This window comes from Salvelinus sp. IW2-2015, linkage group LG4q.2, assembly GCF_002910315.2.
Source record: "Salvelinus sp. IW2-2015 linkage group LG4q.2, ASM291031v2, whole genome shotgun sequence".
In the NCBI taxonomy this organism is placed as follows: Eukaryota; Metazoa; Chordata; class Actinopteri; order Salmoniformes; family Salmonidae; genus Salvelinus; species Salvelinus sp. IW2-2015.
Window position 1 is genome coordinate 8,661,727 of NC_036843.1, and position 12,608 is coordinate 8,674,334.

Here is a 12,608-nt window from a genome sequence, read left to right on the forward strand (position 1 = left end):
AAAAGTAGATGTTGTGGTTACTTGATAAATGACTCAAGTTGTGCTGAGGTAGAACTTAATATTCTCTCCCCTCCTACAATGTCAAACATCAAGACGTCCATGTGTTACAAGCATCAAATGAAGCAACTTGAAACTAGCCAACCATCTGAGGATAGCCAGCCAGCCATTAGAAGTTAGCCAGGCGTTTGGCATTGGTAGTGCTCATCACATCCCTCCTACTGAGAGTTCATTCATTTGGTGGGAGCGATGGGGCCTTCGGCCTGAGGATGAATGATTAGCTGCTCTGTCTGTACACACACACGCCTGTCTAGCAGGGCGATAGCAACACTGAGGATGAGTAGCAACTACAGAAGACCTGTGTCCTGGTCTCCAGCAGAGCCCTGGTAAAGAGTGTCCATGGATAGAGCGAAGGAGAGAAGTGCCATCGCTCTGCATTACTGTCACTTTGACAAAGGTCAGAGCCACTGCTGCTGTGCTTGCAGATGACTTACTACTGGCGCTCTGAGGGCAGGGGGCTTGATATATTGCCAATGACAGATATAAACATGTCCCTTGTGCATTATTGGACCCTGTAAAAGTGATGGAATAACATACTTAATGTGATGCCTTATGCTTTAAGGGAAATGTTTTTAAAAATGTCAACTTCATATTCATAATCTCCAGCACCAGCCCAACATCAACATATGTGAAAATTGCACCTTTCTATGTTTTGTAGCATAAAAGATAGTGGGGGATAAGTGTTTCCAATGACATCATCAACTAATTAGTAGGCAATTAGTAGGCAATGCCTACTCATAACTGGTTTATATCACACCATGCACACTGATGATGTCATTTGAAACACTTACAGGGCCTTCTGAAAGTATTCACACAACTTGGCCTACACACAATACCCCACAATGTCAAAGTGGAATTATGTTTTTCAAAATTTTTACAAATTAATTTAAAATGAATAGCTGAAATGTCTTGAGTCAATAAGTATTCACCCCTTTGTTATGGCAAGCCTAAATGAGTTCAGAAGTAAAATATGTCTTAACAACTCACATAATAAGTTTCATGGACACTGTGTGCAATAAAAGTGTTGAACATGATTTTTGAATGGTTACCTTATCTCTGTACCCCACACACAATTACCTGTAAGGTCCCACAGTCAAGCAGTTAATTTCAAACATAGATTGAGCCATAAAGACCAGGAAGGTTTTCTGATGCCTCACAAAGGACACCTATTGGTAGATGGGTAAAAAAAAGCAGACATTGAATATACCTTTGAGCATGGTGAAGTTATTAATTACACTTTGGATGGTGTATCACTACACCCAGTCACTACAAATATACAGGCATACTTCCTAACTCATTTGCTGGAGAGGAAGGAAACCGCTCAGGGATTTCACTGTGAGGCCAATGGTGACTTTTAAACAGTTACGGAGTTTAATGGCTTTGATAGGGGAAAACTGAGGATGGATCAACAACATTGTAGATACTCCACAATACTAACCTAATTGACAGAGTGAAAAGAAGGAAGCATGTACAGAATAAAATATTGCAAAACATGCATCCTGTTTGCAAAAAGGCACTAAAGTAATAATGCAAAAATGTGGCAAAGCAATTAACTTTTTGTCCTGAATACAAAGTGTTATATTTGGGGTAAATCCAATACAACACATTACTGAGTACCACTCTCCATATTTTCAAGCATAGTGGTGACTGCATCATGTTATGGGTATGCTTGTTAAGGACTGGGGAGTTTTTCAGGATAAAAAATAAATGGAATGGAGCAAAGCACAAGCAAAATCCTAGAGGAAAATCTGGTTCAGTCTTTTTTCCACCAGACACTGGGAGATGAATTCCCCTTTCAGCAGGACAATAACCTAAAACACAAGGCCAAATCTACACTGGAGTTGCTTACCAAGAAGACAGTGAATATTCCTGAGTGGCCGAGTTACAGTTTTGACTTAAATCTACTTGAAAATCTATGGCAAGACCTGAAAATGGTTGTCTAGCAATAATCCATATTAGCTCCTATAAAAAAGGGTTCCAAAAGGGTTCTTTGTGGCAGGATAGGGTTCTACCAAGAACCGCTTTGATCAGAATAACCTTTTTTTGAAGACAGTGTTTCTTTGTAAGGCAAGAGGTTCTACCTGGAGCCTTTAACCCATGACAGTCTAAGCCCTGTCTAAACTGGGGAGGGGGGGGGGGTTCTACTAAGCTATATGGAATTTTTAAAGGTCATACCAATGATCATTTAGCTATTTGATTTTGAATTTTGGGACCCTTTGAAGTTTAAAAATATATATTTTAAAAAATTATTWTTTTTTTTTTCTGCATTACTGCTAAAAATGCATTTAAATAACAGATTCACAATATGGAACAACAGATAAATTATAGAGATGATCATCCTATTCAATAAGGCGTCGAAGGTTTTTTCAAGGTTAAACATGTATTCCTTTGGTTTAGTGTCAGGAATTGACATTTTGGTAGTCAAAAAGAAGGAAACTTTTTCAGTCGGACGGTAATCCTGAAAAAATAGAGATGATCATCCTGTTCAATAAGATATCTAAGGTCATACTTTTTAAAGAACTGATTAACATATTTGTCAACATAAAACACACACTTTGGTAAATGAAATGTTCATATAACTTTTTTATACTTGTGGTACGTAACGAAAGCATTTATAGACTATTTCTGGCTCCTGCCTCTCATCTTTCCATAGAGGGGTCATAATAGTTTATAGTCCAAACCGTTTGGACGCTACAGACGGTTTTGTGAGAAGACCGATTTTTGGGATGTCTCATAGTCTGACAAACACCACTCTAGCGCTGTCACCTTTCACCGCAAATGCGGAAGCGCAACATCGGCGGATGAGGAGGATTGAGACCTATCCAATGCAAAAAAAAACGATATCTCTAGCTGAGGGATTTTCGTGGAGATGTTTTTTTATTATGCTAATTAGATGTGGGCAGGGGCACGGACGTCGACTCATTAACATCCTAATAACTGTTTTCTGGAAAAAAGGCTTCTTTGATAATGCTTTGGAAAGCAATAAGGGTTCTACATAGAACCATACATAATATTTCCCAGCATGCTCAATTGTTGGTTTTACTGTAATATCTGTGTTCTTGAATGTACAGTGATTCGTTGATTAATTTTATGCTACACAAAGATAAATTGCATACAGTTTTCTAAACTAATCCAATCTGTTAGTAATTGGATTTATTGCACCTGCTACTGAGATGGTTGTTCCAGTTTAGATAATTGAGGTAGTCTCAGTATTTCATATTTCCCTACCCTGGCAGTCATTCTGAATGCAGGTTGCGGGTGATTAACATTTCACTTGTTGGATATCCTAACTCTGGCTGGATTCCAATAGAAATTACACATCACTTTGTAAGCCGGCATAATGTGACTTCCAGGCCTGATGTGGCCTGTAAACCAGGACTTTCCTTACACAACTGTGTTAGGGTATGACTAGGCCCTCAAAGAAAGGCCTTGTGATATATGTAATATATTGTCTAAAATTATTCAATTGTAAGGGCTAATAAGGCTCGTGGAACCCTTCATAGAGTGTTCTAGGCAGAACCGTTCATAGGGTTCAAGGTAGAACCATATACATGGGGTTCTTTGAAGAACCCTACATAGAGGGTTCTAGATAGAACCCTCTGCAAAGGGTTCTACCCAGCACCAAAAAGGGTTCCCCAATGCGGAGACACTGAAGAACCCTGTATGGTTCTACTTAGCACCTTTTTTTTAGCTGTAGGGCTCTATTCAATCTGTATCGCTGAAGTTGAGGAATGTTCCCGCGTTAGCGGAGACAGCATTCACGGTAAACGCTGCATTTGTTGGCTCAATCGGAAATTACTTTTACATTTGTATCACGCAATCTGTAACGCTTCAGTGACACAGATTGAATAGAACCCCTAGTTTATCTCCTTTGGACCATATCTTACAAGGATCATCATTACAAAAAATTACAGTAAAACCCAGTATTATTTTGTCTTCAGCTCAGGCTGAGTTGAATAGACCAGTCAAAGCTGTGCTCTGTGTAAAGTCATGTCCCCCAGGGCTGACACGTGGCAGTCCGATTGTCATGGCTGCCAGGTAAGATTTCACACCCCACTGACACCTGACTAACCTGTTTGGCCACTTCCAGCAGGAGAACTCCCTGGCCTCAGGCACTGGCCCCAACTCACGTATGTGTCAGAGGATGTGGAGGAGTCTCAGCACAAGACTAGAGAACAGCTATCCCAGCCATGGAAAAACACACACAACTGTTCACACTTGTAGATATTATAGGTTTGTAATTTAAAGTATCACTTCAAATCCTAAAAAAAGCAACAAGAGGCTAAGAATCTACCAAAAGGTGAAAGTGAAAGAGTATTTGACCAAAACAAGTGAAGCAGTCAGGCCAGGTGTTATCAGTGCAGTGATTGTACTTTGTCTGCTCTGAGGGGGGAGGTGGTAATCCTCTCCTGGGTTCACTCTCCCTCAGGGGGTAGAAGGCTGAGGCTCTGCTCTGCAGCAAGAAAAGGTGGAAGGCCCCATGGTTCCCTGGCTCCCTAGTCTGCTCCTCTTGGCTCAGCACTTTTGTGGGCTTGAGTCTTGGCTGTTCCTGGCACAGACAATGGGCTCTTTGTTCCCCGGGCCGCCCGCTGAAAGAGGCACCCATTAGAGGGAACGTCTATCTCTGGGGTCAGGCCCAGGGGTCACTCACAAGTGCAGCTCTTGTTTATGTCTGCAAAGCCAATCAAAACAGTGCAGCCTAAGTACGTAGTTAACTCGTCCGTATCTGGATCTTGTGGCTGAGCGGGGCGGCTCACAAGAGGAAAAAAAGAGAAGACGCTTGTGATTGTGCTCAGCTGATGCACAGAGTCAATCTCTGCCTTTCATTCTGTCTGTGTAGCCTCTGGTAAGTTCTGTTTTCTCTCTGCTGAGGCTGAGAGTGGTGCTGAAGGCATCAGATAGGCACAGTATTAAGTAAAGAAAGTAGCTGTGAGCTGGAGAATAACAGCAAATTAGTGCTGACAGGCACCTCATCACCCCCTGTGTTCCACTAGCCACAGAACCCCCATCCCCAAGCACTGTACTCCTACCCAACACCATCTCACCCAAACGGCAAGGTAATTACTAACAGGTAATTACTAACATTTCATTAAGCTATCATTTCAGATGATAGCTTAATGGTGGGAGAAGCGAGTGACTACAGCTCATTTGAATGTGGCTCCTATGACATTGCTAGTACATCTATTGTTTTTATTCTCTGTCATGCAATGTGGCACCTTGTCTGGCTGTTGTGAGTAATTTCCAACAGTCAACAACAAATAATGATCTCTGTGGCTCAAGTAAGAAAAGGACCCGTTTTCTGTATATGTTCTGTATATGTTCTGTATATGTTTTGTATATGTTTTGTATATGTTCTGTATATGTTCTGTATATGTTCTGTATATGTTTTGTATATGTTCTGTATATGTTCTGTATATGTTCTGTATATGTTCCGTATATGTTCCGTATATGTTCTGTATATGTTCTGTATATGTTCTGTATATGTTATGTATATGTTCTATATATGTTCCGTATATGTTCCGTATATGTTCTGTATATGTTCTGTATATGTTCTGTATATGTTTGTGGCACTTCCTAGTTGAAAAGAAGTCATTAGTTTTATTATTCTGTTTGTTGATGTCATGGCTGTTGTTACTCTGTAAAGCCATGCCTCCTCTGAACGGATCTGCAAAGTGGGCTGTAAAGAGGGGGGCTGGGACCAGTACAAAGGTCTGCTGAGTGACAGCACCAAAACACTCTGTGGTTCTCCTGATTGCATGAAGTTGATGGCAGGGTACTGGTGTTGTCTGGGAAGACATATTAAAACCAGGATAAACCAACCTCATGATTACAGCACTTCTCTCTTTTGTTTAAGATTGTCCTTTAGATAGCATTGTGTATTGTTTGTTTTTGCCTTTAATTATCTTGTCTTTGCTTTGGCTAAACTAATAGTGGAGGTGCCTAGGGGTTCTGACTCACTACCTGAAGCACTGTTGTGTTGCTGTCTGAGTAATAGGCAGTGATATAACAAATGAACAGTATTACTAAGCATCTGTCATAGTCAGTTGACAGTCATTGGTAACACCATCCTGTCTTGCTTGGCACTGCCAGAGTTATCTCCATGCTCCCTCTGCAAAGAGGCAATGGTCTACTCATCAAATAACAACCTCAGCCGTGTCAGAACAAACACAAACACAGAAGGCTCTTCAAAGTTTTCTCCGTCTCCTCTCTCTCTCTCTCTCTCTCTACTCGTCTCTGTACACATCTAACACCAGGAAAGTCTACAGTCGTCATGGAAACACCAGCTAAGCCAATGCAGCCACATGGGATGGTGAGGGCATAGGGCTAAGCTGGACTGGACTGGACCGGGCATGCTAGGGGCAGCAGACCTCCCTCGGAACAGACTCCCCAGCTCCCAAACCCTCCAGCACCCAACTCCAGCCTCCCAGCCCCCTAGCTCCCTGCAGCCCAGCTCTGCCACCAAATCGCAGCTGCAATGAAAGCCACAGCACACACAACTATCAGCAGATGGATCTGTTGACTCTTGGTCAATACTGAAAGGATAAGTATTTATTGTGTTTTCTTTTCTGCAATTGAAGGCAAGGCGATACAGTGTGTGATTTTAATATCTGTGCATGAAACTTTAAGTCACTTCAGTTCAACCGTTTCTCAATTACTATGTCAGGCTACAGATGTAGGATCTTCACTTGAGCCAGTTTGCTACAGCAGGACAATAATCCTGCAGCAACAGGAAATGTGAATTATCATGAGGATTTTAATTAATGGACATTTCTGTAGGGGTTGATACATTTTTCTTAAGGGAAAATAAAGTCTGAAGTTTCAAAGTGGAAATGACAAACTTCAGAAGCCTTTTAAAGCCTCAAATAGACTACAAGGAAAGTTCTCCTGCAACAGGGTGATCAAATTAAGATCCTACATATGTATGAAAGTTATGTACTATAATAGTATAGTGCTTCTAGGTGCTTCTACACCTGCATTGCTTGCTGTTTGGGGTTTTAAGCTGGGTTTCTGTACAGCACTTTGATATATCAGCTGATGTAAGCAGGGCTATATAAATACATTTGATTTGATTTGGTATAAATAAGGCAAAGATGCATTTAATTCATGCTTAGAGACTTAGGCTTGAGAAATAGGCATGGATTGGGAATTGAGAAGAGGGCTACAAGTGTTTCTAAATGCATGTGATTTGGGACAGTAAGAATTCATCTCTTTCTCTCTGTCCATATTCTGTATTGTGTTGCCCCTTTAATTCTTATTTTCTTTTGAAGCCGTCTCTGTACAATTACTCTAAAAGAGAAGTTGTGCCATCAGCGTGCGGCACTGTGAGTTCCCCTCTGTTTACCAAGAGCAACCCAGAAGAGCCCAGTCCTTTGTTGAGCGCCAGTCACTCCCAGCCACACAGCTGTGACACACACGCAAGCAGAAGTAAAAGCACACATATTCATGTGCACGCACACGCATAAACTCTTGACACACATACACACAGTTAAAAGTATGCTTGCACACACACACACACACACGCAGACACACGCGCACACACATTCACGCACGCACGCACACACACACACAACACACACACACACACACAAAATCTCTGACTCACAAACTCTAGCCATATCATGCGGTCAAGGGGAGGGATTTAAAATCCTCCAAGCAAAGACCATGAACCTAGTGAACTTGCCTTTTTTGTCTCTGCCGGCTATTGTTTTCTGGACAACATTTTCCATTTTGTCGCTTTCACAAAGATTTAAGCTTTTCTGATGACATTTAGGCCCCAATTAAAGTATTTAAACTGCAGACTTTCATCTATGCTTTGGCACGTCGCTTGAGGAGACTCAAGCACAGGTCTAATTATGCTTGTAGATGTCACTCAATATACAGGACATAAACAAGCCGGGGGATTGTTGAGAACTAATTGTCAGAAAAAAGTTTCTCTCAGATGGAAATATGACAGTCACCATGGCTTCCTGAGGACACATCAGTCTCAACCCTCTGTGCTCCTTCCACATGCGGTGTTCCAACACACTATCACAGCTTATTGTGAAATAAACACAAATTACTTATTTGAAATTCGTGCAAGGTACACGTATTACATGATTTTCATCACAACGCATTTTGTGTGTATTACACGATTTTCTTTCTTCATAGCACATTCGTGTACATTACACAAATTCCAATTTGTTGTGGCTAACGTTAGCTAGGCTAGCTAGGTGGCTAACAGTAGCTAGGCTAGAAGTTAAGGTTAGGGGTTAAGGTTAGGTTTAGGGGATAGGGGTTAAGGTTAGTTAGATAACATGCTAGGTTAGTTAACATGCTAGCTAAGTTGTTAAAGGGTTAGGTTTAGGAGTTCATTTAAAGGGTTATGGTTAAGGTTAGGGAAAGGGAAAGGGTTAGCTAACATGCTACTAAGTTGCAAAGTAGCTAGTTATCCACGATGAGATTCAAACATACAACCTTTGGGTTGCTAGATGTTTGTGTTATACGCCCACCCATCCTCCCCAACCAACCTCCCTTCTATAATTTCTGTCTTACATAACCTACTGTCTTTTTCTGTGATTGAAATGCACTGTGTACAAAACCGTGTACTGCACACAAAATAAATTGCTTTTTCATGTGCCTGTTACCAATTTCTAATAAGCAGTTTGTGTCTATTTCACAATAATCTGTGATACTGGGTTGTTCAGTAGCAGCGTTTCCTCATACCCAGTTTCCATACAGGCTCTTGCTGGGAGACAGTGAGTGTCGTTCCAGGCAGGGAGGCAGCAGATAAAGAGCTGATAGTGCCTCCTGGCAGAAGCCGGTCCGGTTCAGTGGGTGCAACGTTTTTTATGGAGACAGTTGGCTGGGCGCCAGGTCAGAGACGTCTGGCTGGCTTGTTAGTGTGAGTGTGTGCCTCACCTTGATAACAGAAGTGTGGCTGGGATGGGGCAGGGGGAGAGAAAAACAAGCACACAAGAGGTGGTGTTTGGGGCTCTGCATGTATGTGTGTACGGTTCTGGGTCTGCGTGTGCCTGCTCACTCGATCGATCCCTCCTAACAGTAACAACTGCAAAAACATTGGGGGAAAGTGTTAAACATTTTACCCAGCTCAGGTTTCACAACAGCAGACCAAGCCCTTGCTCTCTCTTGACTTCCCTCCCCCACTCATACTTTTTACCTTCTTTTTTTCATCCTCTTCCCTCCCCCTCTCTCTCATGTACACATTCCCTCCTCTCCCTCCTCTCTGTGCTGGCTGTTGTTGACTGACGGACAGTGCTGATTTACTCCAGGCTTGGACGGCTGCCAGCTCATCTCAAACAACTGCACGAGTTGCAGGGCCTGCAGAGCCAAGTTCTGATGGCAATAAACAAAGTAGTAGACTGGCTCTCTCTGTACTTCTAACCCCCAGCAGGCCCCATGTGGCCAGCAGCTGTGGATAGATCCCACAGACCCCAGCACCAAGCCCAGAGCTCTGGACATCGCCAGCACCATCTTCATCATCTGTGCAATGGACTAATTTAGACATCATAGTTAAACACTGCATATCGTTCTGTTACATAAGCGCCAAACTCTTGTGAGGAAAGTGCTGGGCTCTTAGGTTTTCACATTGTCATGAATTGTGTGTATGTGTATTATAAAATCTTATAAATTGAGCAGAGCATATGACATAACCTCTCGCTCTAAAGCCTTGTTCACATTGGCAGTTTGAAGTGACTCAAATCCAATTTTTTTGCATATCCGATTAGAGTCTGTTGTTTTTCTTGCAGTCTGAACAGCCAAAAAGCATATGGAATCAGATAATTCAAGCCGCAGTTCAAACCTCCTTCGTAGATGGTTTGAAGTCAGATACAAATCTGATTCCTGGCCAAGCGACTGTCTGAACGGTCGAATCTGACTGATTTGCGCTCAAGTGGTTTTTAGACTGTTATTTGGCATATCTTGTTGCTTGCTAGCTACTAGGTTGACAGTTTGACAAGAACATGTGGTAGATAACTAGCTTGCTAATTGTTTACAAACAAATTAGTGAATGTGCCAGAAAGTTAAACAGCTACCTACCTAACGAGATGAATGCTATGGCTAGCCAAAAATTACTTGTTTTGAAAGTTGGATCATCTTATCCTTTGAGGCTTTAAAAGGGTTCTTACACTATGATTTTGAACATTCAAAGCAACTGGGAAACATCCATGGCAGACATTGTTGTCACCTGCTACATAACTTCTGATTGATAGGAAACAGGAGTACCACCACCAATCAGCCTACACCGCTGCGTACACTCGTCGTTACTATGGCAACTAGCGTAGCCATGCCAGCTAATGACTGCTCTCTGAACACACAGAAGTATTCCAAAACAGATTTGAAAAACAAAATTGATTTGAGCATTAAGGCCTGCAGTGTGAACAAGGCTTAACGGTCTCTCACAAGACGCTGATTTAAGGGAGAAAAATGACATTAGAATTGTCAGTCTGAGAGGTCAGTCAGGGTGCAGTCACTGACTTGGAGCGTTAAAAGAAAATGTCTAAATTTTTCTACTTCATATTTATCGTCTTCATAGTATGCTATGTTTACTCATAATTGGTTAAAATCACATGATGCACACCGATGATGTCATTAAAAACACTTATCTTCCTCTATCTTATTTACTACAACACATAGAATTGCGCCATTTTCACATACAGTATGTTGATGTTGGGGTGATGCTGAAGATGATAAATATGAAGTCGAAAATGTTTGAAATGTTCCTTTCAGTCTTAGAATGCGACCAGACAGACGGCTGCCATCCAATCCCCACTGTCATTCATTCACACTCTGAGGTCACAGCGCAGGCCATCACAGCCAATCAACAGGCTCCTCCCTAACGCTGAGGGCTGGCATTATTACCCAGTGGACACGTGTAAACTCCTGAACCCAGACGCTTTTAAGAGACAACACAGAGACATCTGGAGCTGGAAGCCACCTGGGATGGACTCAGACTCCCATGATCCTCTCTGAGCTGGCTGCTCATCATTAACCTGATGACACCACTGTACCATGGGAACACATGAATAGATTCCTCAATGTAAACAAAACAACAAATGCGCTATATCTCATGAATTAACTTTTGGGGAATAGTCCTGTTTCTTGTCAGAAGGTTATCATCACAGTAGTACTAAAATCACACATCTTGACTTCTTGTACTTTGGATATTGACTTTGTTAAACATACTGAAAATAACCTGGCATGGAACCCCAGCTGAATTAACTTGGGAAACACAGCAAAACAAAACAAACAGACAGTCAAATGAACAGGTTTCCTCATAAATGATTCCMTTCGAAGACAGTCAAATGAACAGGTTTCCTCATAAATGATTCCCTTCGAAGACAGTCAAATGAACAGGTTTCCTCATAAATGATTCCCTTCGAAGACAGTCAAATGAACAGGTTTCCTCATAAATGATTCCCTTCGAAGACAGTCAAATGAACAGGTTTCCTCATAAATGATTCCCTTCGAAGACAGTCAAATGAACAGGTTTCCTCATAAATGATTCCCTTCGAAGACACTCAAATGCATTTCAATTAGAAGCAGAGATAAGTGTGGGTAGGAAAACAAACTGTGAATTTAATGAACATTAAATGTGTAACATTTGTTTCTGACACTTTATTTTGGTGACTGCCATGCCCATGATTTGCTAGATTGCTGTAGTGAATTTTACATGTGTAAATGTAATTAAAAGTAATGAACATTACATGTGTAAATGTAATTAAAAGTAATGAACAGTACATGTGTAAATGTAATTAAAAGTAATGCACATTGTATGTGTAAGTGTGTAACATTTGTTTCTAACACTTTATTTTGGTGACTGCCATGCCCATGATTTGCTGGATTGCTGTAGTGAATTTTACCATGGTTTCTAATTGTCATAATACTTGACTATATGCTGTGTAGACTACCTGATACTAACTCCATGAGATGTGAGTAACTTGTGTATTAACCTCTCTGTCTGATCCTATTGGAGATAACTTTCTGCTGGCTTGCTCACAAATGAGCTCCTTAATAAAGGTTAGGCTATAGTCATCCAGTTTTCTGCATCTCACCCACGGACTTGAAGCCTCAGACACAACAGGAAGCCAGAAGATCATTGCTGATTTAGTCATCAGTCTCCCCAGTTTACTAACATTTATACACGTAACAAACAGGTTATGTAGGTCAGGTGTCCAAAGCATTGCAGATTACTGCATGGAGACTGGGTTGTATGGGCTCCTATGTGTTTGATTGTGGTGCCGTGCCATGCAGTGCTGTGGTGTAGTATGGTGTGGTGTAGTGTACTGTGGTATAGTATGCTGTGGTGTAGTGTACTGTGGTATAGTATGCTGTGGTGTAGTGTACTGTGGTATAGTATGCTGTGGTGAAGTATGGTGTGGTGTAATATGGTGTGGTGTAGTTTGCTATGGTATAGTATGGTGTGGTATAGTATGGTGTGGTGTAGTATGGTGTGGTGTTGTATGCTGTGGTGTAGTATGGTTTGGTGTAGTAATGCTGTGGTGTAGTGTACTGTGGTATAGTATGCTGTGGTGTAGTATGGTGTAGTATGCTGT